Below are 22,910 nucleotides of genomic sequence, written 5' to 3' on the forward strand. Positions count from 1 at the left end.
AATAACTAATGAGGGAGGAAAGAAAGTTTTGGCACAACTTGACTGAAGTAGGGGATCGCTTGATAGGGCAAACGCAGAGGCTAAATCGAATAAGGGTGAGAAGTGTGGAAGGCAAAAATTTTAGAGGGTCTTGAATGTAGTTAGTAGGTTCAAGAGGATGTAGTTAGCAGGTCCAAGTGGATGTACCTTGCAGTAGTTATACAGAAATGAAGAGGCTAGCACAGGATAGACTAGCGTGGAAAGCTGCATAAAACCAGTCATTAAACCGAAGACCAATACCACTACGACTCTTTATGCACTTTCTTTGCGTATCTACATACCTCGTAACTGTCAATGTAATGTCAGTTTGTATTGGTACTTAAGTTTGAAAAGAATTGCTTAGAGGAATGCATCTTGGTCACGTTTACTTACTCGTTCCTCTCTATCCCATTAAAAGGCCATTAGCCGATGGGTGAATTATAGCTGTTTGTAAACGAAGAGGTCTTAACTTAATCCGACATTCATTTACTTCCGACTTAATGGCTGCAGTTTTTATTTGTAGGTAGGACAGATTAACCATACATTCAGAACAATACTTCGACGCGTTAGCATATTGATAAGCTCACCGGGGATAGAAGAATAAATGCGGAGTTCATTCACCAGCAGATTTTTAGGCTAAGTGCGGTGAGCAAGTTCGTGACGCATCGTTGACTGTCCCCGCAGCTGCTAGACGTGCCATGGATGTGGGATGACAGTTTCTTGTCAACCCCATTCACATTACCTAAGAAGTACGCTTATGCAGCAATGCGTATCGGTATTACCATCGTACTAAAGCCCTACAGAGTGCTACATTGTGAAACATCCTCTGCCAAGCACTTCAAAATTGTTATATAGATCTAGGTATTATTTTGCTCTCTTTGTAAACTACCAGTCAGAAATTATTACTTCAGAAATATCGCCAACACGTGTTATTTCGGAGGACGAGCAATGTAAACTGGATAGGAATCATAAGAATGAAAGATAATGTCATTCTAATACATAAATTAAAGGATAAATGCGTGATCTAAAGACGCCAGTGCAATCATTTAAGACCTTTGATTTCACTCGAGATGAATCGCGAGAAAATGTATAGCTAGGCAGAAATATTTGCCACTGTCTTTACTTCTTCACTGTTCATCGTAATTTAGCCCTTTCTAGAACCAAGTGAATAGCACGATGGTCCCTCACGCAGATTCATGGCTCATTCCGTACCTGATTTTTTCCTGTTCAGAGCTTGGGGTGAAGCTCAGCTCGTAATGGACTAGCTATCGAAGGGATGCAGAATGCTGGCACTAAATCTTAAAAGAGAAAAATGCCTTTATGATAGGCTGTTGTCTGTGTTTGCGCCACACTGATACCTGGTCGCGCCTGTGTTGTGAGAAATGAGGGGTCATCAGTTTTGTTGCCCCTGACAGCAGCCCATCCATCTCTGTTCTACTACTAACGACTTCAAGAAAGGTTTGGCCCACTTCGTTTCCACTCTTGTAGTATGTTCTATTACGTTTAGAATAATTCTTTCAGCTACACACCGGCACACATGTTCCAAGATACTAATATGTTTTGCGTTCTGTGCCAGACAGTTCATTTCTCATTTTTGTTTCATCATTCTTCAGCATTCAGAAGGTTGATTTTGTCTCATCGTCTCTCTTTTCCCTTCCTCAAAGACATTTTCTTTACCAGAAACAGAGGGACACCATTGTTTCCTAAATACATATCGTCACTACACTGCAGTTATGCAATGAGGTGACGAAAGTCATGGGATACCCCCTGATGTCGTGTTGGACCTCTTTTTCACCGGCGTAATTCAGCAACTCTAGGTGGCATGGACTCAGCAAGTCCTTGGAAGACCCCTGCAGGAATATTGAGCCATACTGCCTCTATAGCCGTCCATAATTGCGAAGATTTTGCCGGCGCAGAATTTTGTACACGAAATTAACTCTCGTTTATGTTCCATTAATGTCCGATGATCTGGGTCGATCTGGGTCACCAAATCATTCACTCGTGTTGTCCAAAATGTTCAAATCAAACGCGAACAGTTGTGGTCCAGGGACACGATGCCGCGTCATCCCCAAAAATCCCGTCTTTGTTTGGAAGGATAAAGTTCATGAATGGCTGAAAATTTACCCGAACATATCCAGGACCCAGCCCATTCCATGTAAACACAGCCCACACCGTTATGGAGCCACCAGCAAATCGCACAGTACCTTGTTGACAATTTGGGTAAATGGGTTCGAGGGGTCTGCACCACACACAAACCCCACAATCAGATCCAAACAACTGAAATCGGGACTCATCTAACAGGCCACGGTTTTCCAGTCGTCTAGCGTGTAACCGATATGGTCACGATTCCAGGGGAGGAGATCCAGGCGATGTCCTGCTGTTAGCGAAGGAACTCGCGTCGGTTTTCACCTGCCTTAAGGGGAGCCGGAGGTGGTCAAATCCAAAAAATTACGATTTTTTTTTTGCTACCGAAAATTAATTGGAACATTCCTCTTTAATGTAAACTTTGAATTATTGTTCTACTCGCCCTAGATGTAGAGTTATTACCATTTTCTCCCACGCCTGCAGAGGAAATGGGCGGCCGCTGAATGCATCTAACACCCTCTCGTGACTTCCTGGCGAACTGCTTGGGATTTTCTCGGCCTGTTACGCATACAGCGCCTTATGTTACGCATACACCGAGTGTGCAAGGGTTGGCTACATTGTTATCTGTGACAAATATTACCCGTATTTCCTTACAGCTTACTCCTATTTTCCTCAGAATTTCGAACATCTTGCTCCATTTAATATTGTCGTACACTTTTGTTCTGGTTACAATGCCACGTTTTTGTAACCGTGTATATAAGAAGAAGAAGAACGTAGGGAAAAGAAAATTAACACTAATACCAAGTTGCGATACTACAATGAATAAGAGCGCGGAACATCGTCTCTTTGCTGTTTACCGTTTCGAATTAGTTCAGTGTTGCGCCTGTTGTTGGTAGTATTATACTTCTTGTGTAAAGCGGGTAATATGCAGTATGTACAAGAATCAGGGGGGAAGAATAAAACCAATTTTTCATGACTTAGCACAGCCAGAATTGTTACACAAATGTCTACACGGAAAGACGCAGAATCCCAATGAGAGCGTAAACAATTTGATTTGGAAAGTGATTCCTAAAAGGGTGTTTGTAAGCATAAAAACACTGCACTTTGGCATTTATGATGCAATAGCAACCTACAAGCAAGGGAACAGTGTGAAGTGTGAAGTTCTGAAGGAATTAGGATTTACAGCTGGGGTGAACACTGTACGAGAACTAAGAAATATTGACAGGGAAAGGATAAGAGGAGCAGAAAGAAGAGAAAGGCATATGAAGTATGATGGAACAACAGGCCAGAAAAGAAAACAGAAGAGGAAGCTCTTGGAGGATGAAGAAAAAGACCCTGATAATCCATCCTATAGTGAAGGAATGTACTGAGAAACTTTGATAGCCATTTCCTGTAAATTAGAATCTTTCGAATATAAGGAACATTTTCTCAAAATCCACTCAAGCTAGAGAGATGAACTTTTTACACAGCACTCCTAGTGGCCAAACGTACATTGTAACACAGCTATTTGGCAATATGTTCAGTAGTTTCATTTCAGTTTAATTATAAAGCAATTATTTGTAAAAAATTTGGGTCATTAATAAAAAAAATAATTGGAAGGAAACTAGAAAAGATACTCCAACATCCCTCTGTCATCACTGCAATACTAAACCACTCTATATGTGAAAAAAATTCAAATTTTTCTATTTGGTAGTTTATCCATAAATGTTCCTCAAACTTAGCGATTTTAACTTGGGCAGCATAGGCACCTCCGGCTCCCCTTAATCCATTAACGCCGTATTTCGCCGCTCTGTCCTAACGGAAAAGCTCATCACACGTCTCACGTTGATTTGCGCAGTTATTTCATGCAGTGTTGCTTGTGTGTTCGCATTGACAACTCTACGCAAACGCCATTGTTGTCGGTCGTTAAGTGAAGGCCGTCGGCCACTGCTTTGGCCGTGGTGAGAGGTAATGCCTGAAATGCGTTAGTCTCAGCACACTCTTGACACTTTGGATCTCGGAATATTGAATTCCACGCTTTCCGGAATTGAATATCCGATGCGTCTAGCTACAACCACCATTCCGCGTTCAGTGTCTGTTAATCGGCTTCGCTAGGCCTTGATCACGTCGGTACATTTTTACATGAATCACCTCAGTAGAAATGACAGCTCCATCAAAGCACTGCCCTTTCATATCTTTCGTACGCGATACTACCGCCATCTGTGTTTGTGCTTATCGCTATCCCTTCAATTTTGTTACGTCAATGTACTGTAAACGTATGTCAGAGCGTCCATTTGGCCTGCTCCTGTATTGAATCATGCAGAATACACAGTGCAAAAGTAAAGATGTAAACAGAATGAATCTAATTAGTTCTTATTAGTTCCACTGCGCTCATAACGAACATCAAAAGATAAATGAAACTTGGCTCCTCTCAGTCCATTAAGGAAGACAGAAAGAGAAGATGTATTTTGTTACGTATGACAAGAATGAAATAATTAAAATTTATCTGATTAATATAATAATAACTCCATTCAGCGCTCAAGTCATACCAACTCAACATATTACTTCAATTACTACTGTACGTGTGTATTTTGCAGTTTCACTTTGACTGTAAAATCGGTGGTCAGGGTAAAACTTGGGCACCACATGATGTTTACAACAGTTGTGCTGGCAATCTCTGAAACTGCATTAATGTCAATATCGTTCAGTGCTCTTTGGTAGTTCTTACCTTAAGGGGGCAATACACAGATTATATAACAGACAGTTAGTATGGAATTCCAAAAACAAAGAATCTGTAGTATTCTGTCTGTCACGCATACAATTCCACACGGAGAAGGGACAACTGTACCTGAATCGAGAACATAATACAATGTCTGTCCTGAAAATTGTAGTGGCCGTGCGGTTCTGGGCGCTACAGTATGGAACCGAGCGACCGCTAAGGTCGCAGGTTCGAATCCTGCCTCGGGAATGGCTGTGTGTGATGTCCTTAGGTTAGTTAGGTTTAATTAGTTCTAAGTTCTAGGCGACTGATGACCTCAGAAGTTAAGTCGCATAGTGCTCAGAGCCTTTTGAACCATTTTTTGAAAATTGTAATGAAAAAATTGATTATGTTGACCCCAGGACTTCAAAAGACCCAGGTTTGGAAACTTACCTGTCTTATGACAGTCCACCGAGAGTAGCCTAAAATCACGTACGTGATCTCACTAGCTTTCTAAACATAAAGCTGAACTTCTAGTATCGTGCCTACAAGAATCTGAAGTGCTATCTCCAAATGTTGATATTTCAATTTACGTGAATGGGTAGAAGATATTCAAACCACTTTTTAGAACGCAAACCCATCATGTGGCATATATTAATGTAAAGGAATTACTGCAAGTTATTCGAGTTACTTATAATGCTGAAGAGTGGAGACTGTTTACTGGCTCTTCTTTACAGAGTTTGGAAGCAGTACTTCTCTATATTGGTAAAGAGCTTCCCCAAGCTCCAATTCAGTGTGCTGTTCATTCAGAAAAGACTTATGTAAATATGAAATGCATACTTAAAGATATCAAGTACAGCAAAGGTCAGCGGTAGGCTTGTGGTGACCGTAAGGGTGTTGCACTTTCACTAGTGACATAATTAGGTTTTACTGCTGGTTCTTATTTCATTTGTGATTAGGGCAGTGTGTTTCACAATACCAAAAGTGACTGACTTAAAAGAAGTTTACTGCAACCAGCGGAGAACATTCTACTCGAACAGCGAGTTGATCACACCTCCATTTGTGCACGTAAAGTTAGATCTCATGAAAAATGTTGTAAAGAAATTGGCCCACCAAGGTGAGGGCTATAAACATTTGAAGGAAAAATTATTACTATTGAGTAAATAATATGTCAAAGAGGTTCACATACTCTAGAACTTTTCAGAGACAAGCAATATGATGAAGTGTTACATGGCGATGGGAAGGCTATCTGGAACAAAAATGCTTGTTTCAGTTTCGTAGTAAACAAGTAAACATGAAGTTACAAACCGGTTGTAGGTGAACTGCTATCATGTTATGAAAAGGTCGGTGTGTATGAAAATACACTGCCTTCATGCCACCATCGACATCTTTTCTTAAAATTGAGGAGCATTTTCTGAGGAAAATGGCGAGCAATTTCATGCGGATATTGCAAGGATAGATATACAGGAACGTTGACAACTGCTGAACCATTGCCAGTGAAGCCCAAGAAGCAGCTTGTAAGCGACAGGCCATGAAGAAACTTTCACCCGGATTATGGTTTGATCAAAAATTCTTGGAAATGTCAGTTTAAAGCATTAATGGTGTTAAAAGTATTTATAATACTGAATATGATAAACTACAGCGGTACCGTACCTAATATTATATTCCTTATTTATTAGTCCGTAAACTGACTGCCGGCCGAAGTGGCCGCGCGGTTCTGGCGCTGCAGTCTGGAACCGCGAGAACGCTACGGTCGCAGGTTCGAATCCTGCCTCGAGCATGGATGTGTGTGATGTCCTTAGGTTAGTTAGGATTAAATAGTTCTAAGTTCTAGGGGACTAATGACCTCAGCAGTTGAGTCCCATAGTGCTCAGAGCCATTTGAACCATTTTGTAAACTGACTGACAAGTCAGCATTGGCACTGTGTTTATTTTGCTAATTTTCTATTAGAAACGAAAACAGAAAGTGAACTGTGTTTGTATGTATGATCCTGGACAGTTTCTATACGCTGTGGGCAGCTGCTTCGTGTTTCTACAACGGAATTTTGTAAATGTCTCTATGGTAACGCCTCTTCGTAGGTCTATAGACTTCTATTGTTTCCCCCAACGGCCGTTTACACTTCTCAGTTGAAAGCTGTCAAAAGCGCTGCCAGGTGTCAGGGATTTCCTTAACCTGACGCATCTCAGTGTTTATGTACCTCGTGGTCTACAAGTCATTCAATGACACTGAGCGGCATGTTTGGGCGATGATGATGAGGTCCCCTTACTCCGAGAAGCGTAGGGGACGATGCGGAAGACCCGCACCGCCATACTAGGCAAGGTCCTAGCGGAGGTGGTTTGCCATTGCCTTCCTCGGACCGTAATGAGGATGAATGATGATCATGATGAAGACGAAACACTAACACCCAAATCCTGACCACGGCGGGAATCGAAGCCGGGATCCCGTTCGCGGGAAGCGAGAAAGCTACCGCAAGACCATGTCTGCCAAAGGTGCTGCGAATAGAGTAAGTAGCACGTTATAACGTCATGTCTTCAAATGGCTCTGAGCACTATGGGACTTAACTGCTGTGGTCATCAGTCCCCTAGAACTTAGAACTACTTAAACCTAACTAACCTCAGGACATCACACACATCCATGCCCAAGGCAGGATTCGAACCTGCGAACGTAGCGGCCGCGCGGTTCCAGACTGTAGCGCCTAGAACCGCTCGGCCACTACGGCCGGCACGTCATGTCTCCTGAACTATAATAGAGTGGTGGTTCTCACCCCAAGAACGACTGTTAATAATTTCTGTAAGGAACAGTTAACTTGAAAATTCTTCAGTTTCTTTCCGTTTCATTCAGTAATCTTGAGGATTGATATTTACTTAATTTTATTGCTGCAAGTCATTTTATATATTTCAAACGATTTCTCACCTCATGGACTCACAATTACCTACAAATGTCTCAGACTAAATGTTTATAGTTTCTACTGCCTCTTCAATAAATATGTATGCTAATGGTATAAAAGATGACACTTCTGATGATGGAACTACGTATTTCTTTCAGTGGATATTTTTCATCGTATTACGTCCAAATAAATACCGAAATTTTAAAGTCAAGTAATTTACAAAATCTGAATGAAAATTTCTTGCACGGTGATACTTGGCCACAGGACGTGGAGGTGAGTCAGAACTAGCGCGAAAGCATAAAATGGTAATCTCCACTTGGTTCCCGTCGAACAGCTGTTCTGTAGGCGTGCGTTACATTACTTAATCAGTCACGTGATACACCTCTGGCCAACCTAAAATACGCAGTTCACAAAGGACTAAAACGATAGATATGATGGAACGGAAATTTTCTGATACTGACCTCCTTATAATTACCCTCCCCACTACCCTCCCCTCCACCCCCCCCCCCCCCCCCTCAAAATTCCCCACATTCTCATCACACTCACATTCTCGGACAAGCAATATGACGTTACAAACAACTATTCTGTAGAGACGGAGGGAATACAAGTGGCGAATGAAATAAAAGTTTGAAACACGAGATAAGCTATCGTCCTTCAGACAACACAAAGAGTGGGAAAATCATGCATGAACAACGCACAGGAACTTAGCTGCTAGCAGTAGTTTCCCTAACTTGAGCCACAACATTGCTGCGTCAATTTTACGTCTCAGGATAATTAGTCAAGTAGAAAACGTTAACAAACCAGTAAGAACGGCATATTTTATTAATGTTACCGGGCATCAAATAAGGAAAAGATACATTTGGAGAATCACGAAACATTTGATCCAGTAATTCAAATGGTTCAAATGGCTGTGAGCACTATGAGACTTAACATCTGATGTCCATCAGTCCCCTATAACTTAGAACTACTTAAACCTAACTAACCTAAGGACATCACACACATCCATTCCCGAGGCAGCATTCGAACCTGCGACCGTAGCAGTCGCGTGGTGCCGGACTGAAGCGCCTATAACCGCTCGGCCACAACGGCCGGTGATTCAGTAATTCGTTCGATCTTTAATATCGCGAGTTTCTCGTCAAATATTGCATAGAACTGCTACACAAGCTTTTCCTCTTTCTTGTTTTGCATCATTTTCCAATTCGTTTTTGGTGTACTCCGGATATTATATACTATTACGAACCGTAGTGTTCCTAACTTACGCGAAGATTCATTGCTGAACAAGACAGAGTAGAGTTTTATGTCGTACCGTTAGCTTGTCGTTTGCTAGCTTGTCGTAATGCTACGTCTCCATTTCAAAGAATTAACATTGTCGGTAGAAAGTAAAAGAAGCATGTGTCAAGAGTACTTTTTTTCTTTTCTTGCTCAAGCGGAGTTACTGACTCATGTATCATACACATTAGGCAATATTTTTCCAAAACTGTTTCACAGAGGAAGACCGCACTGCAGTTCCTTCTCTAAATCCTGGCTGACATCGAAATAAGTGCCCAACGAATAGAAAAGCAACTGAAATCACTCAACAGAGGAAAGTCCACTGGACCTGACGGGATACCAATTCAATTCTACACAGAGTACGCGGAAGAACTGCCCCCCCCCCCCCCCCCCCCCCACACTTCTAACAGCCGTGTACCGCAAGACTCTAGAGGAACGGAAGGTTCCAAATCATTGGAAAAGAGCACAAGTAGCCCCGGCCTTCAAGACGGGTAGTTCAGCAGATACGCAAAACGATAGACCTATATCTCTGACGTCGATCTGTTGTAGAATTTTAGAACACGTATTTAGCTCGAGTATCATGTCGTTTTTGGAAACCCAGAATCTACTCTGTAGGAATCAACATGGATTCCGGAAACAGCGATCGTGTGAGACCCAACTCGCTTCATGAGATCCAGAAAATATTAGATACAGGCTCCCAGGTAGATGCCATTTTCCTTGTCTTCTGGAAGGCGTTCCATACAGTTCCGCACTGCCGCCTGATAAACAAAGTAAGAGGCTACCGAATATCAGACCAGCTGTCTGGCTGGATTGAAGAGTTTTTAGCAAACAGAACACAGCACGTTGTTCTCAATGAAGAGACGTCTACAGACCTTAAAGTAACCGCTGGCGTGCCACAGGGGAGTGTTATGCGACCATTGCTTTTCACAATATATATAAATGACCTAGTAGATAGTGTCGGAAGTCCCATGCGGGCTTCTCGCGGATGATGCTGTAGTATACAGAGAAGTTGCAGCATACGAAAATTGCAGCGAAATGCAGGAAGATCTGCAGCGGATAGGCACTTGGTGCAGGGAGTGGCAATTGAGCCTTAACATAGACAAATGTAATGTATTGCGAATACATAGAAAGAAGGATCCTTTATTGTACGATTATATGATAGCGGAACAAACACTGGTAGCAGTTACTTCTGTAAAATATCTGGGAATATGCGCGCGGAATGATTTGAAGTGGAATGATCATATAAAATTAATTGTTGGTAAGGCGGGTGCCAGGGTGAGATTCATTGGGAGAGTCCTTAGAAAATGTAGTCCATCAACAAAGGTGGTGGCTTACAAAACACTCGTTCGACCTATACTTGAGTATTGCTCATCAATGTGGGATCCGTACCAGATCGGGTTGACGGAGAAGATAGAGAAGAGCCAAGGAAGAGCGGCGCGTTTCGTCACAGGGTTATTTGGTAAGCGTGATAGCGTTATAGAGATGTTTAGCAATCTCAAGAGGCAGACTCTGGAAGAGAGGCACTCTGCATCGCGCTGTAGCTTGCTGTCCAGGTTTTGAGAGGGTGCGTTTCTGGATGAGGTGTCGAATATATTGCTTCCCCCTACTTATACCTCCCGAGGAGATCACGAATGTAAAATTAGAGAGATTCGAGCGCGCACGGAGGCTTTCCAGCAGTCGTTCTTCCCGCGAACCATACGCGACTGGAACAGGAAAGGGAGGTAATGACAGTGGCACGTAAAGTGCCCTCCGCCACACACCGTTGGGTGGCTTGCGGAGTATAAATGTAGATGTAGATATAGATGTTGCAAGCGTAAAAAAGCAACAAGCGCTAAAACCAAATTATCTTCGCTTATCTGTTGATTAGACCGTTAACTCATACTACAGATCACGAAACCTCATAAATGGCGGGCCGCGGTGGTCTAGCGGTTCTAGGCGCGCAGTCCGGAACCGAGCGACTGCTACGATCGCAGGCTCGAATCCTGCCTCGGGCATGGATGTGTGTGATGTCCTTAGGTTGGTTAGGTTTAAGTAGTTCTAGGTTCTAGGGGACTGATGACCACAGTAGTTAAGTCCCATAGTGCTCAGAGCCATTTGAACCATTTGAACCACATAAATGAATGGATGCGTTCATTACCTTTTACTCGGTGACAAGAATGCTTGCGAATATTAATAACCTAATCTGTCAAACTTGGAAATCTGTTTCATCAAATTTCATACCAACATAAAACGTCTGAAGAAGGGGAAGTGCAGATATTCCTTACGAGTCGCCTATTGCGCTGACTGGCGTTGAGAGACAGGTTCACCTACGCCGTTGCTACTGAGTCCCCATTCAGGAACTGTTAAGAGTATCGATACTGGCAGCGTGAACCGTAGCCGTGGACACAGAGCAGCGGCCGATGTCAATCATTTGCCCGGACGAGGTAAATATTTACTGAGGGAGACATCCGCCTTCGTTTATTTGGGCACCAAATTTACGACTGAGGCAACCGCCGGGATGAAATGTAAATACGGCGGAGCATCGCGGACGCCCGAGTCCCCCAACAGCTGCTCACCGACCGCACAGTTTCCAAAGCAAACACCGCAGGCAGGTCCTCTGAGTCCTGTGTTCAGACCTGTGGCTCCTGCTCAAAGGCTGACGTGCGCAGTGCGCAGGGCGCATCCGGAGACGTATCGCATCGACTCTTCTAATGATTTACTTAAGAAGTGTGAACCAGAAAATGCTCTGGCCGACCGGTTCTAGGCGCTTCAGTCTGGAACCGCGCTGCTGCTACGGTCGCAGGTTCGAATCCTGCCTCGGGCATGGATGTGTGTGACGTCCTTGGTTTAGTTATGTTTAAGTAGTTCTAAGTCTAGGTGACTGATGACCTCAGATGTTAAGTCCCATAGTGCTTAGAGCCATTTGGAGCAGAAAATAAACAAAGCTTCCGAAAGAAACTGCATTACTGACCTTGAATCCATCCTGCAATGCGACAGCCAAACGGTGATCACGTTTTAGGTAAAATCAGTATATTAGTAGATCTGCTATACAGTTATTAATTTTCTACGGGGTTTAGTACTCATGAATACACATTGTATCAATGTTTACGCAACATGGTGGAACAGTTGTGTGTTTCGTAAACAGTCATATAGTTCGTGTTCGTGAATACTGATCACAGACTCTTGATAACGCGCAAACCACAAAAATTGCAGATAGCGAACTGCAATATAACTTCAGCCGTGCTTCAGATAACAGGCAGCGCCATGATCACTCTTACGAAATATGGGGGCGTCCCAGTGACAGTGGAGAACATTCCCTATCCACGTATGGCTGAAAACGAAGAAATAGTGTTTTACTGAAGAAAGAAATTTTCCAGTTTTATTTATTGCTGAAGCAAGCACATTGTCAAGAAAAATCACTTCAAAATAAAACTCCTCATGAGTGTGCATCTTCTACCTACACTCCAACAAATGTGCGCAGAAATGTATTCTCCAAGAGGTCGAAATCATAACGCACCACCAGTTAATCACATCTACATCTACATCTACATCCATACTCCGCAAGCCACCTGACGGTGTGTGGCGGAGGGTACCCTGAGTACCTCTATCGCTTCTCCCTTCTATTCCAGTCTCGTATTGTTCCTGCAAAGAAGGATTGTCGGTATGCCTCTATGTGGGCTCTAATCTCTCTGATTTTATCCTCATGGTCTCTTCGCGAGATATACGTAGGAGGGAGCAATGTACTGCTTGACTCTTCGGTGAAGGTGTGTTCTCGAAACTTTAGCAAAATCCCGTACCGCGCTACTGAGCGTCTCTCCTGCAGAGTCTTCCACTGGAGTTTATCTGTCATCTCCGTAACGCTTTCGCGATTACTAAATGATCCTGTAACGAAGCGCGCTGCTCTCCTTTGGATCTTCTCTATCTCTTTTATCAACCCTATCTGGTACGGATCCCACACTGCTGAGCAGTATTGAAGCAGTGGGCGAACAAGCGTACTGTAACCTACTTCCTTTGTTTTCGGATTGCATTTCCTTAGAATTCTTCCAATGAATCTCAGTCTGGCATCTGCTTTACCAACGATCAACTTTATATGATCATTCCATTTTAAATCACTCCTAATGCGTACTTCCAGATAATTTATGGAATTAACTGCTTCCAGTTGCTGACCTGCTATTTTGTAGTTAAATGATAGGGGATCTATCTTTCTATGTATTCGCAGCGCATTACACTTGCCTACGTTGAGATTCAATTGCCATTCCCTGCACCATGCGTCAATTCGCTGCAGATCCTCCTGCATTTCAGTACAATTTTCCATTGTTACAACCTCTCGATACACCACAGCATCATCTGCAAAATGCCTCAGTGAACTTCCGATGCCATCCACCAGGTCATTTATGTATATTGAGAATAGCAACGGTCCTATGACACTCCTCTGCGCCACACCTGAAATCACTCTTACTTCGGAAGACTTCTCTCCATTGAGAATGACATGCTGCGTTCTGTTATCTAGGAACTCCTCAATCCAATCACACAATTGGTCTGATGGTCCATATGCTCTTACTTTATTCATTAAACGACTGTGGGGGAACTGTATCGAACGCCTTGCGGAAGTCAAGAAACACGGCATCTACCTGTGAACCAGTGTCTATGGCCCTCTGAGTCTCGTGGACGAATAGCGCGAGCTGGGTTTCACATGACCGTCTTTTTCGAAACCCATGCTGATTCCTACAGAGTAGATTTCTAGTCTCCAGAAAAGTCATTATACTCGAACATAATACGTGTTCCAAAATTCTACAACTGATAGACGTTAGAGATATAGGTCTATAGTTCTGCACATCTGTTCGACGTCCCTTCTTGAAAACGGGGATGACCTGTGCCCTTTTCCAATCCTTTGGAACGCTACGCTCTTCTAGAGACCTACGGTACACCGCTGCAAGAAGGGGGGCAAGTTCCTTCGCGTACTCTGTGTAAAATCGAACTCGTATCCCATCAGGTCCAGCGGCCTTTCCTCTTTTGAGCGATTTTAATTGTTTCTCTATCCCTCTGTCGTCTATTTCGATATCTACCATTTTGTCATATGTGCGACAATCTAGAGAAGGAACTACAGTGCAGTCTTCTTCTGTGAAACAACTTTGGAAAAAGACATTTAGTATTTCGGCCTTTAGTCTGTCATCCTCTGTTTCAGTACCATTTTGGTCACAGAGTGTCTGGACATTTTGTTTTGATCCACCTACCGCTTTGACATAAGACCAAAATTTCTTAGGATTTTCTGCCTAGTCAGTACATAGAACTTTACTTTCGAATTCATTGAACGCCTCTCGCATAGCCCTCCTCACACTACATTTCGCTTCGCGTAATTTTTGCTTGTCTGCAAGGCTTTGGCTATGTTTATGTTTGCTGTGAAGTTCCCTTTGCTTCCGCAGCAGTTTTCTAACTCGGTTGTTGTACCACGGTGGCTCTGTTCCATCTCTTACGATCTTGCTTGGCACATACTCATCTAAAGCATAATGTACGATGGTTTTGAACTTTGTCCACCGATCCTCAACACTATCTGTACTTGAGACAAAACTTTTGTGTTGAGCCGTCAGGTACTCTGAAATCTGCTTTTTGTCACTTTTGCTAAACAGAAAAATCTTCCTACTCTTTTTAATATTTCTATTTACGGCTGAAATCATCGATGCCGTAACCGGTTTATGATCGCTGATTCCCTGTTCTGCGTTAACTGTTTCAAATAGTTCGGGTCTGTTTGTCAATAGAAGGACTAATATGTTATCGCCACGAGTCGGTTCTCTGTTTAACTGCTCAAGGTAGTTTTCAGATAAAGCACTTAAAAAAATGTCACTGGTTTCTTTGTCCATGCCACCTGTTATGAACGTTTGAGTCTCCCAGTCTATATCCGGCAAATTAAAATCTCCACCCAGAACTATAATATGGTGGAGAAATCTACTCGAAATATTTTCCAAATTATCTTTCAGGTGCTCAGCCACAACAGCTGCTGAGCCAGGGGGCCTATAGAGACATCCAATTACCATGTCTGAGCCTGCTTTAACCGTGACCTTCACCCAAATCATTTCACATTTCGGATCTCCGTCAATTTCCTTCGATACTATTGCACTTCTTATAGCTATAAACACGCCTCCCCCATCACTGTCCAGCCTCTCTCTGCGGTATACATTCCAATCTGAGTTTAGGTTTCATTACTGTTTACGTCTGGTTTCAGCCAACTTTCTGTCCCTAGTACTATATGGGCGTTGTGACCGTTTATTAATGAGAGCAGTTCTGGGACCTTTCTAAAGACGCTCCTGCAGTTTACTATTAGCACATTAATATTGTTATTCTCTGTTGTATTTTGCCTACTCCTACCTTGCCGTGTCTCAGGAAATCTATCACTTTCGAAACAAACCCATCCTCTCGAAATTCCTTCAACGCTACGTCTATGTGAAACGCATGTACAGCGTTTCCCAAAATAATGTATACACTTTTTAAAACTTAATATCTCTTTAATTAAAAGAGACAGAAATAAAAAGTTTTTGTTGCCGTATCCTTTAAGGTGTAACTATAGAACGTACTTCATCAAAAGACCGTCTTCTATTGAAATTCATCGTTGATAACGACTGAGGACAGAGCAACATACCAACAGCGTTGTTTTTAGTGGAATAGCATCCCAGGTCTGCTCATTTCACTCTCTCAGATCAACCAGTGTTTCTGGCTTTTGCTGCCTGCAGTGTCCTTGACAGTACTCCAAAGACAGTCCAAATTATTTAAATCCGGTGACCGAGCTGGATACTCCACAGCACATCCTCTTCGTCCTATACATTTCGAAGGGAACGCGCGACTGAGAAATTCTCTCAAGTCAAATTAAAAGTGACGTGGCGCCCGACACTGTTGAATGTAGCAATATACATTGCCAAAAGTATCATTAAGACCTGGAGTTATCACGTGTAACATTTCTAGGGAATAGTCAGCTATGACAGTCTCTTCAAACATGTACGGGCGATTAATCGTTTAGCCGAAAGACCACACCAAAGTGATATCCCTGATAGATTAACACGCCATTCTTCATTTACGTATAGATTTCCGATAGCCCATTACACGCGATTACGGTGGTTGATTGTTCCGTTAATGCTAATAGTCACTTCATCCGAGCAAGATTTAGAGTTTGGAAACGTTCATTTTCATCACACACGTTGATGAACAACTTAGAAAATTTCGTTCACCTATCGAGATCTTCCAGCACAAAGAAGTGCTGGAACGTAAGTATTCCATATCTGAGACCACAAAATCCTGTGAACAGTGGTTTTGCTGAGCCCATTCTCACGAGAGCATTGCATCACTGAATTTTTCAATGACCGCGAGTACGCCTGAATCACTTGCATCAACACTTTCATTTTCCATTGACCATCTCTTTCTACCACTACAGCTTTCTTCACATCATGCAGCGTTCCACTGACTTCAAACTCGTCTAGGATTCTTGTAATTGTTGAGCATGAAAGTGGCGCGTTTCGTATTAAGCTCCCTAACCTTACTGTATTTCACTAAAATTCTCTGTTTGTTAGTAACACTTTAGTACCCAGTTCCGTTCTGCAAACGATTCACATCTATATCTACATCTACATAGATACTCCGCAAGCCACCTGACGGTGTGTGGCGGAGGGTACTTTGAGTACCTCTATCGGTTCTCCCTTCTATTCCAGTCTCGTAGTTCGTGGAAAGAAGGATTGTCGGTATGCCTCTGTGTGGGCTCTAATCTCTCTGATTTTATCCTCATGGTCTCTTCGCGAGATATACGTAGGAGGGAGCAATATACTGAATATACTGCTTGACTCCTCGGTGAAGGTATGTTCTCGAAACTTCAACAAAAGCCCGTACCGAGCTACTGAGCGTCTCTCCTGCAGAGTCTTCCACTCGAGTTTATCTATCATCGCCGTAACGCTTTCGCGATTACTAAATGACCCAGTAACGAAGCGCGCTGCTCTCCTTTGGATCTTCTCTATCTCTTCTATCAACCCTATCTGGTACGAATCCCACACTGCTGAGCCGTATTGAAGCAGTGGGCGAACAATCGTACTGTAACCTACTTCCTTTGTTTTCGGATTGCATTTCCTTAAGATTCCTCCAATGAATCTCAGTCTGGTATCTGCTTTACCGACGATAAACTTTATATGATCATTCCAAAAATCACTCCTAAGGCGTACTCCCAGATAATTTATGGAATTAACTGCTTCCAGTTGCTGACCTGCTGCATTGTAGCTAAATGATAAGGGATCTATCTTTCTATGTATTCGCAGCACATTACACTTGTCTACATTGAGATTCAATTGCCATTCCCTGCACCCTGCGTCAATTCGCTGCAGATCCTCCTGCATTTCAGTACAATTTTCCATTGTTACAACCTGTCGATACACCACAGCATCATCCGCAAAAAGCCTCAGTGAACTTCCGATGTCACCGACAAGGTCATTTATGTATCGCCATGTTTATTTCTCATCATGCAACTTGTTCACTCAGAGCTATAATCCACAAGGAAATTATTTGTGTCTGCTTTAACTGAAGAGAGTTTCAGTCTTAAGGCTGTATACATTAATTTGGGACACCACTTGTATGGGTGTGGGTACGTCCCTGTTGGACAGTTAACTGAATGTACCACGGATGGTTGACGCTTCATAAAATAGAAAAGTACCTTCAGCATGGCAATGTCACAGACCAACTGCAGAATCCTCTTATTATATTCCCCCTCTCCCTCTCTCCCTCTCTCTCTCTCTCTCTCTCTCTCTCTCTCTCTCTCTCTCTCCCGCACACACACACCCACGCACACGCACGTAAACACACACACACACACACACACACACACACACACACGCACACGCACATAAACACACCCACACACACACACAATCTACTCCCCCCCCCCCCTCTCCGACCACTGCCCCCCTACACACACACGCACACACTCCAGATAAGTAACTCTTACCACAAACGTGCTAAGTAAATACGTGTGTATGTGTTTAAAGCGGCAGTAGAGTACACTACAAGAACTGCTAGAAACAGAAGACACAGAGAACGATGCAGACAAAAAGAGAGAATGGAAATGGAAAAAGGTGCAGATCGGTCGGTCTCATCACTGGAAGAACCATCACATAACAATTAAGTGTGAGGACGTCGATGTTGAGTACTCGGTTTGGCGATAGTTACTTACGTGGTCCGTCGTTGCGTTACCCTCTGTTTTTGTATGCGGTTTCCTTACGGCAGAATGCTACCGCATTATGATTCAGTTTTCCTGCCGTTACGGACGCAATTAAGTGCTGAAGTAATGTCTACGCCGAGTGCGATTTTGTGCTGTTTGCAGTGCTTTAAAGTGGGAAGATGCGAGTAAAGCAATTCCTTTTTTACTTATCAACGGATGTCAAGAAAGTTTATATCTGAAGAGGGAATGACCAATCGTCTGCGCCCAGAGCTTCCATCACCCAGCATCTACGGACGAGATTTCTCTCACGGATCAGTGAAAAACCACGGTGCAATAACAGAAATTATAAATCGTGGTAGGTATGAGTAGAAATGAAGAGGTCGGCGGAAGATAGTGCAAAACCGAAGCATAGAAGTTGTTACATTACAGTGATTATGGTCCCTTGCTTTTTAGAGAGAACTGACTGATTGACACGATCGCCAGTGGAGAAGGTGGAGCTAGCTGGTGCATACGGAGGCCTTATCTCCTATGAAAGCAATGCTCTGTTGCCTCAGTCGATGACTGTTTGACATAGGATTCCATCCTCAGTTCATTTTTCTCCTAAGTACCAAAAAACAGTGGAGATTTTAGAGGGTTCCAAGAGAAAAATAAACACTAGATGGAGACCTGAGTCCTAAACCATCATCCATTAAGGGAATAGAGCATCGCAATCGTAGGCGACAGTGCTAGGTCTGTCTGTGTCACGGGCGATCCTGGCAATTAGTCGTGAATACCATCATTGTTTGGTCGGTGTGCTCATTCTCCATAAAGAGAAGGGAAAAAAGGGACGGAGAAGTGAAAGACGCGCCATACCTCAAAACCAGTAATTAGGCATTGAATGGAGACAGTTATTGGGGTGCCGTCTAGCTAATAGAAAAGTTTCTTACAAACAAGTGAAACTTTTTCTTCAACTGTCTACCCAAACTTTACCGCAGTAATGAAGGCGGTTCCTATCCTCAGTTTGTCCCTCACTACAACTCCTCAGAGGCTCTATGAAGTTACCTTCCACCAGGAATGTGTGTGCACTCAACGACTGTGATATGGCTTTCAAATGATAGAGCACAGCCATCAGTCGTCGTTTTCTTTCAGGTTTTATTAGACAAATCTATATTTCGGCTAGTGCCTGGCCATTATTAGTGCACTCTTTTATGGTGCCAATACATGTCCTACTACTTCAGACCCCTGTTTTTCGGGCTTCTGTCACAGTTCATTCAAGACTCAAGAGTCTGTCAATATCATTTTGTAAAACCCTGCATAAAAACGTAAAGAGTTCTGGTGTCGTTTGCAAAAGCACTATTAGTTGTCCGCAAGGGAATGCATAAGAAAATTTATGAGTTCAACTAAAATTTGCAACAAACAGCATAGCTGTATCTACGAGGTGTTCAAAAGTCTCTCCGCAGTGCCGTACGATTGTTAGCCGCGCGTGCCGTATGCCGCATGAATATACCGACATGAAACTCAGTAAAATACGAGTTATTAATTTAAGGAATATTCATTTTTACTTCTAAATTTTCACATTAAATGTTGAAAGTGTCCCCCCTGTTGTTGAATACACAAGTCAGTTCGTCTAATCATGTTTCCAAACACAAGCTGTAACATTTCCTCTGTAACAAAAGCAGATGGATTTTGGTCGGTTTTTATAGACAGTTGCTTTCGCTGCACCCCAGAAGAAAAAGTCAGATGGTGTTAGGTCAGGCGATCGTGCAGGTCAAACTCCCTGTGAAACCATGCGATCACCAAAATCATCAGCACGCAGTGACGTTGAAACGCGATCTATATGCGCGGTTCTACCGTCTTGTTGAAAATAACCTTTCGGTATTTCACTTAACACAAGTTCTCCTATGAATAGGTACAGAATATCACTGCAGTATCGTTGTGCGTTTATTGTTTCGTTGAAAAATATGGGACCCACAATCCAATGCCTAGAAATAGCAATCCAAAGTCCTATGAAGTTGTTCCTCATGAAAACCCAATGGATATGCGGTACTCCACATACGAGAATTTTGCGTGTTCGTGTACCCGGATGAATGAAACCACGACTCATCAGTGAAAAACGTTTCATCAAGAATATCCCCTCCATTTTGTTGAACGAAATTTTTGAACCATTGACAATAATGCAGTCTCTTGGCATGATCAGTATTTCTCAGTTCTTGCACGACTGTCACTTTGTATGGGAAAAGTTCTAATTTTTGCCTTACTGCTGTGTGGGCCATTCCGACACTAACATCTATTTGGTGGGCGAGTTTTCTTACTGGCTTGTTCGGGCTCACGGACATTTTATCGGAAATATCGAGTAGTTTTTATCCTCAGACAAAACGCTAGGACGACCACTTCTCGGTGCATCTGTCACTGAACCAGTACTTCGAAATTTGTTAATCAAATCTCGCAGAGTATCGCGATGGGGAGTGTTGTCTCCGGGAAAACTGAAATCAATGTTTGACGAACTGAAACTGTGTATTTACCGCCAGCTTTGAACATTTGTTCGGCTAACAACACACGTTCTTCAATGGTTAGCATTTTATCTGTGACAAAAACGAAACAAACAAAGGAACTAAACTTAAACGTTCACGTCAACACGTAACGACACACACAAACGATACTACTTACGCATACTGAGGTAAACAAAACAGTGGAATGTTGGTAGGGAAGTAACCCAGGCCGGTGAACAATCGTACGGCACCTGCGGCTAACAATCTTATGGCACTGCGGAGAGACATTTTCAAAACCCCGTATCATATTTTCTTACAAGGAAACCTCCCCATCGCACCCCCCTCAGATTTAATTATAAGTCGGCACAGTGGATAGGCCTTGAAAAACTGAGCACAGATCAATCGAGAAAACAAGAAGTTGTGTGGAACTATAAAAAAAAAAAATAAGCAAAATACACAAACTGAGTTGTCCATGCGCAACATAAGAAACATCAAGGATAATATGAGCTCATGAGCGCCGTGGTCTCGTGGTTGGCGTGAGCAGCTGCGGAACGAGAGATCTTTCGTTCAAGTATCCCTTGAGTGAAAAATTTAATTTTTTATTTTCATTACTTTTTTGGAAGTGGTTTTCACATTCTCAAGGAAACCTAAATCCGGCAAGGTAGAAGAATCTTTTTATCCATCCGCCAAGTGTACAAGTTAGGTGGGTCGACAACATATTCCTGTCATGTGACGCACATGCCGTCACCAGTGTCGTATAGAATATATCAGACGTGTTTTCCTGTGGAGGAATCGGTTGTCCTATGACCTTGCGATCAAATGTTTTCGGTTCCCATTGGAGAGGCACGTCCTTTCGTCTACTAATCGCACGGTTTTGCGGTGCGGTCGCAAAACACAGACACTAAACTTATTACAGTGAACAGAGACGTCAGTTAACGAAAGGACAGATCACAACTTGACGAAAATAAAGAAAGTAAACTTTTCACTCGAGGGAAGACTTGAACCAAGGACCTCTCGTTCCGCAGCTGCCCGCGCTATCCACGGGACCACGACGCTACTGAGCTCACATTCTCCTTGATGTTGCCTATCTTGCGCATGGACTACTCAGTTTCTATATTTTGCTTATTTTTTTCATAGTTCCACAACTTCTTCCTCTTTTCTGGATTGATCTGTGTTCAGTTTTTCAAGGCCTATCCACAGTGCCAACTTATAACTAAATCTGAGGGGGCTGCGATAGGGAGGTTCCCTTGTTAGAAATAATGTTTTGTAATCAGGCGAAGACTTTATGATGAAACTGTATTTCAGTAGTTCTTGATATGCCCAGTATTTTCAGGACCGCTGAACCTATCACTGCCGGCCGCGGTGGTCTCGCGGTTAAGGCGCTCAGTCCGGAACCGCGCGACTGCTACGGTGGCAGGTTCGAATCCTACCTCGGGCATGAATGTGTATGATGTCCTTAGGTTAGTTAGGTTTAAGTAGTTCTAAGTTCTAGGGGACTGATGACCACAGAAGTTAAGTCCCATAGTGCTCAGAGCCATTTGAACCATTTTTTGAACCTATCACTCCACACGTTCACTATTATTGTACGTAGGGAAATACTGAGCAGTAGTATTGATGGTTTAGGTGCTTATTGGGGCCAATTACGTCACGCCTACAGACTGCACTCAGAGTGGCTGAGCCTTGGTTGGAGAAATGGCGTGTTAGAGTAAACGTCGACAAGCGCGAAGCCGTTCTGTTCACTAGAAGACCGAAGCAACTGCGCAAACACCGATACTGCAGACCAGTAACTCTACATGCACGCCCAATACGTTTCCGCGAGAAAGTCAAATACTTCGGTGTCTGGCTGGACCGGAAATTACTCTGGGGGATCATATACAACACATGACCAACTCGAGCTAGCGCGAGGCTCAAACAGCTCTACCCTATGCTCAACAGGCGTAGCACACTGAACAGAAGGATGTCGAGGTCCATGTACATGACACTTATGCGACCCCTGATGACGTACGCAGCTCCTGTCTGGGGATACGCTGCGCCTACACGCCTGCAGCTCAAACAAAACAAAGTACTCAAAATCATAGCAATGCTCCACGATACACATGCATCGCGGACCTTCACCGGGAATACCGACTTGAGACTCTCACGGAGGTAATCCAAAAACTCACCACAAGACTATACAGAAACTCCAGACATTCGCAAAACCCGTTTATTCTGAATCTGGGGAACTACGACCACAACCGTAGATGGAAACATAAAAGACCAAAAGACATACTTGTATGACCCAACATCTATGGCCAAGCATACGCAAACATAACGGTACAGGCGAGCCCCTGTTAATCAGACGCC

At 43.1% G+C, this 22,910-nt stretch overlaps 1 protein-coding gene across 2 annotated transcripts in view; it reads right to left on the reverse strand.

Annotated features, from left to right (window-relative positions):
* The window catches only part of LOC124612952 (atrial natriuretic peptide receptor 1-like), a 1,199,832-nt gene that overhangs the window by 1,001,293 nt on the left and 175,629 nt on the right, over positions 1 to 22,910 (reverse strand). The gene's annotated exons all lie outside the window — the stretch shown is intronic.

The sequence above is a fragment of the Schistocerca americana genome, chromosome 4 (genome assembly GCF_021461395.2).
Source record: "Schistocerca americana isolate TAMUIC-IGC-003095 chromosome 4, iqSchAmer2.1, whole genome shotgun sequence".
In the NCBI taxonomy this organism is placed as follows: domain Eukaryota; kingdom Metazoa; phylum Arthropoda; class Insecta; order Orthoptera; family Acrididae; genus Schistocerca; species Schistocerca americana.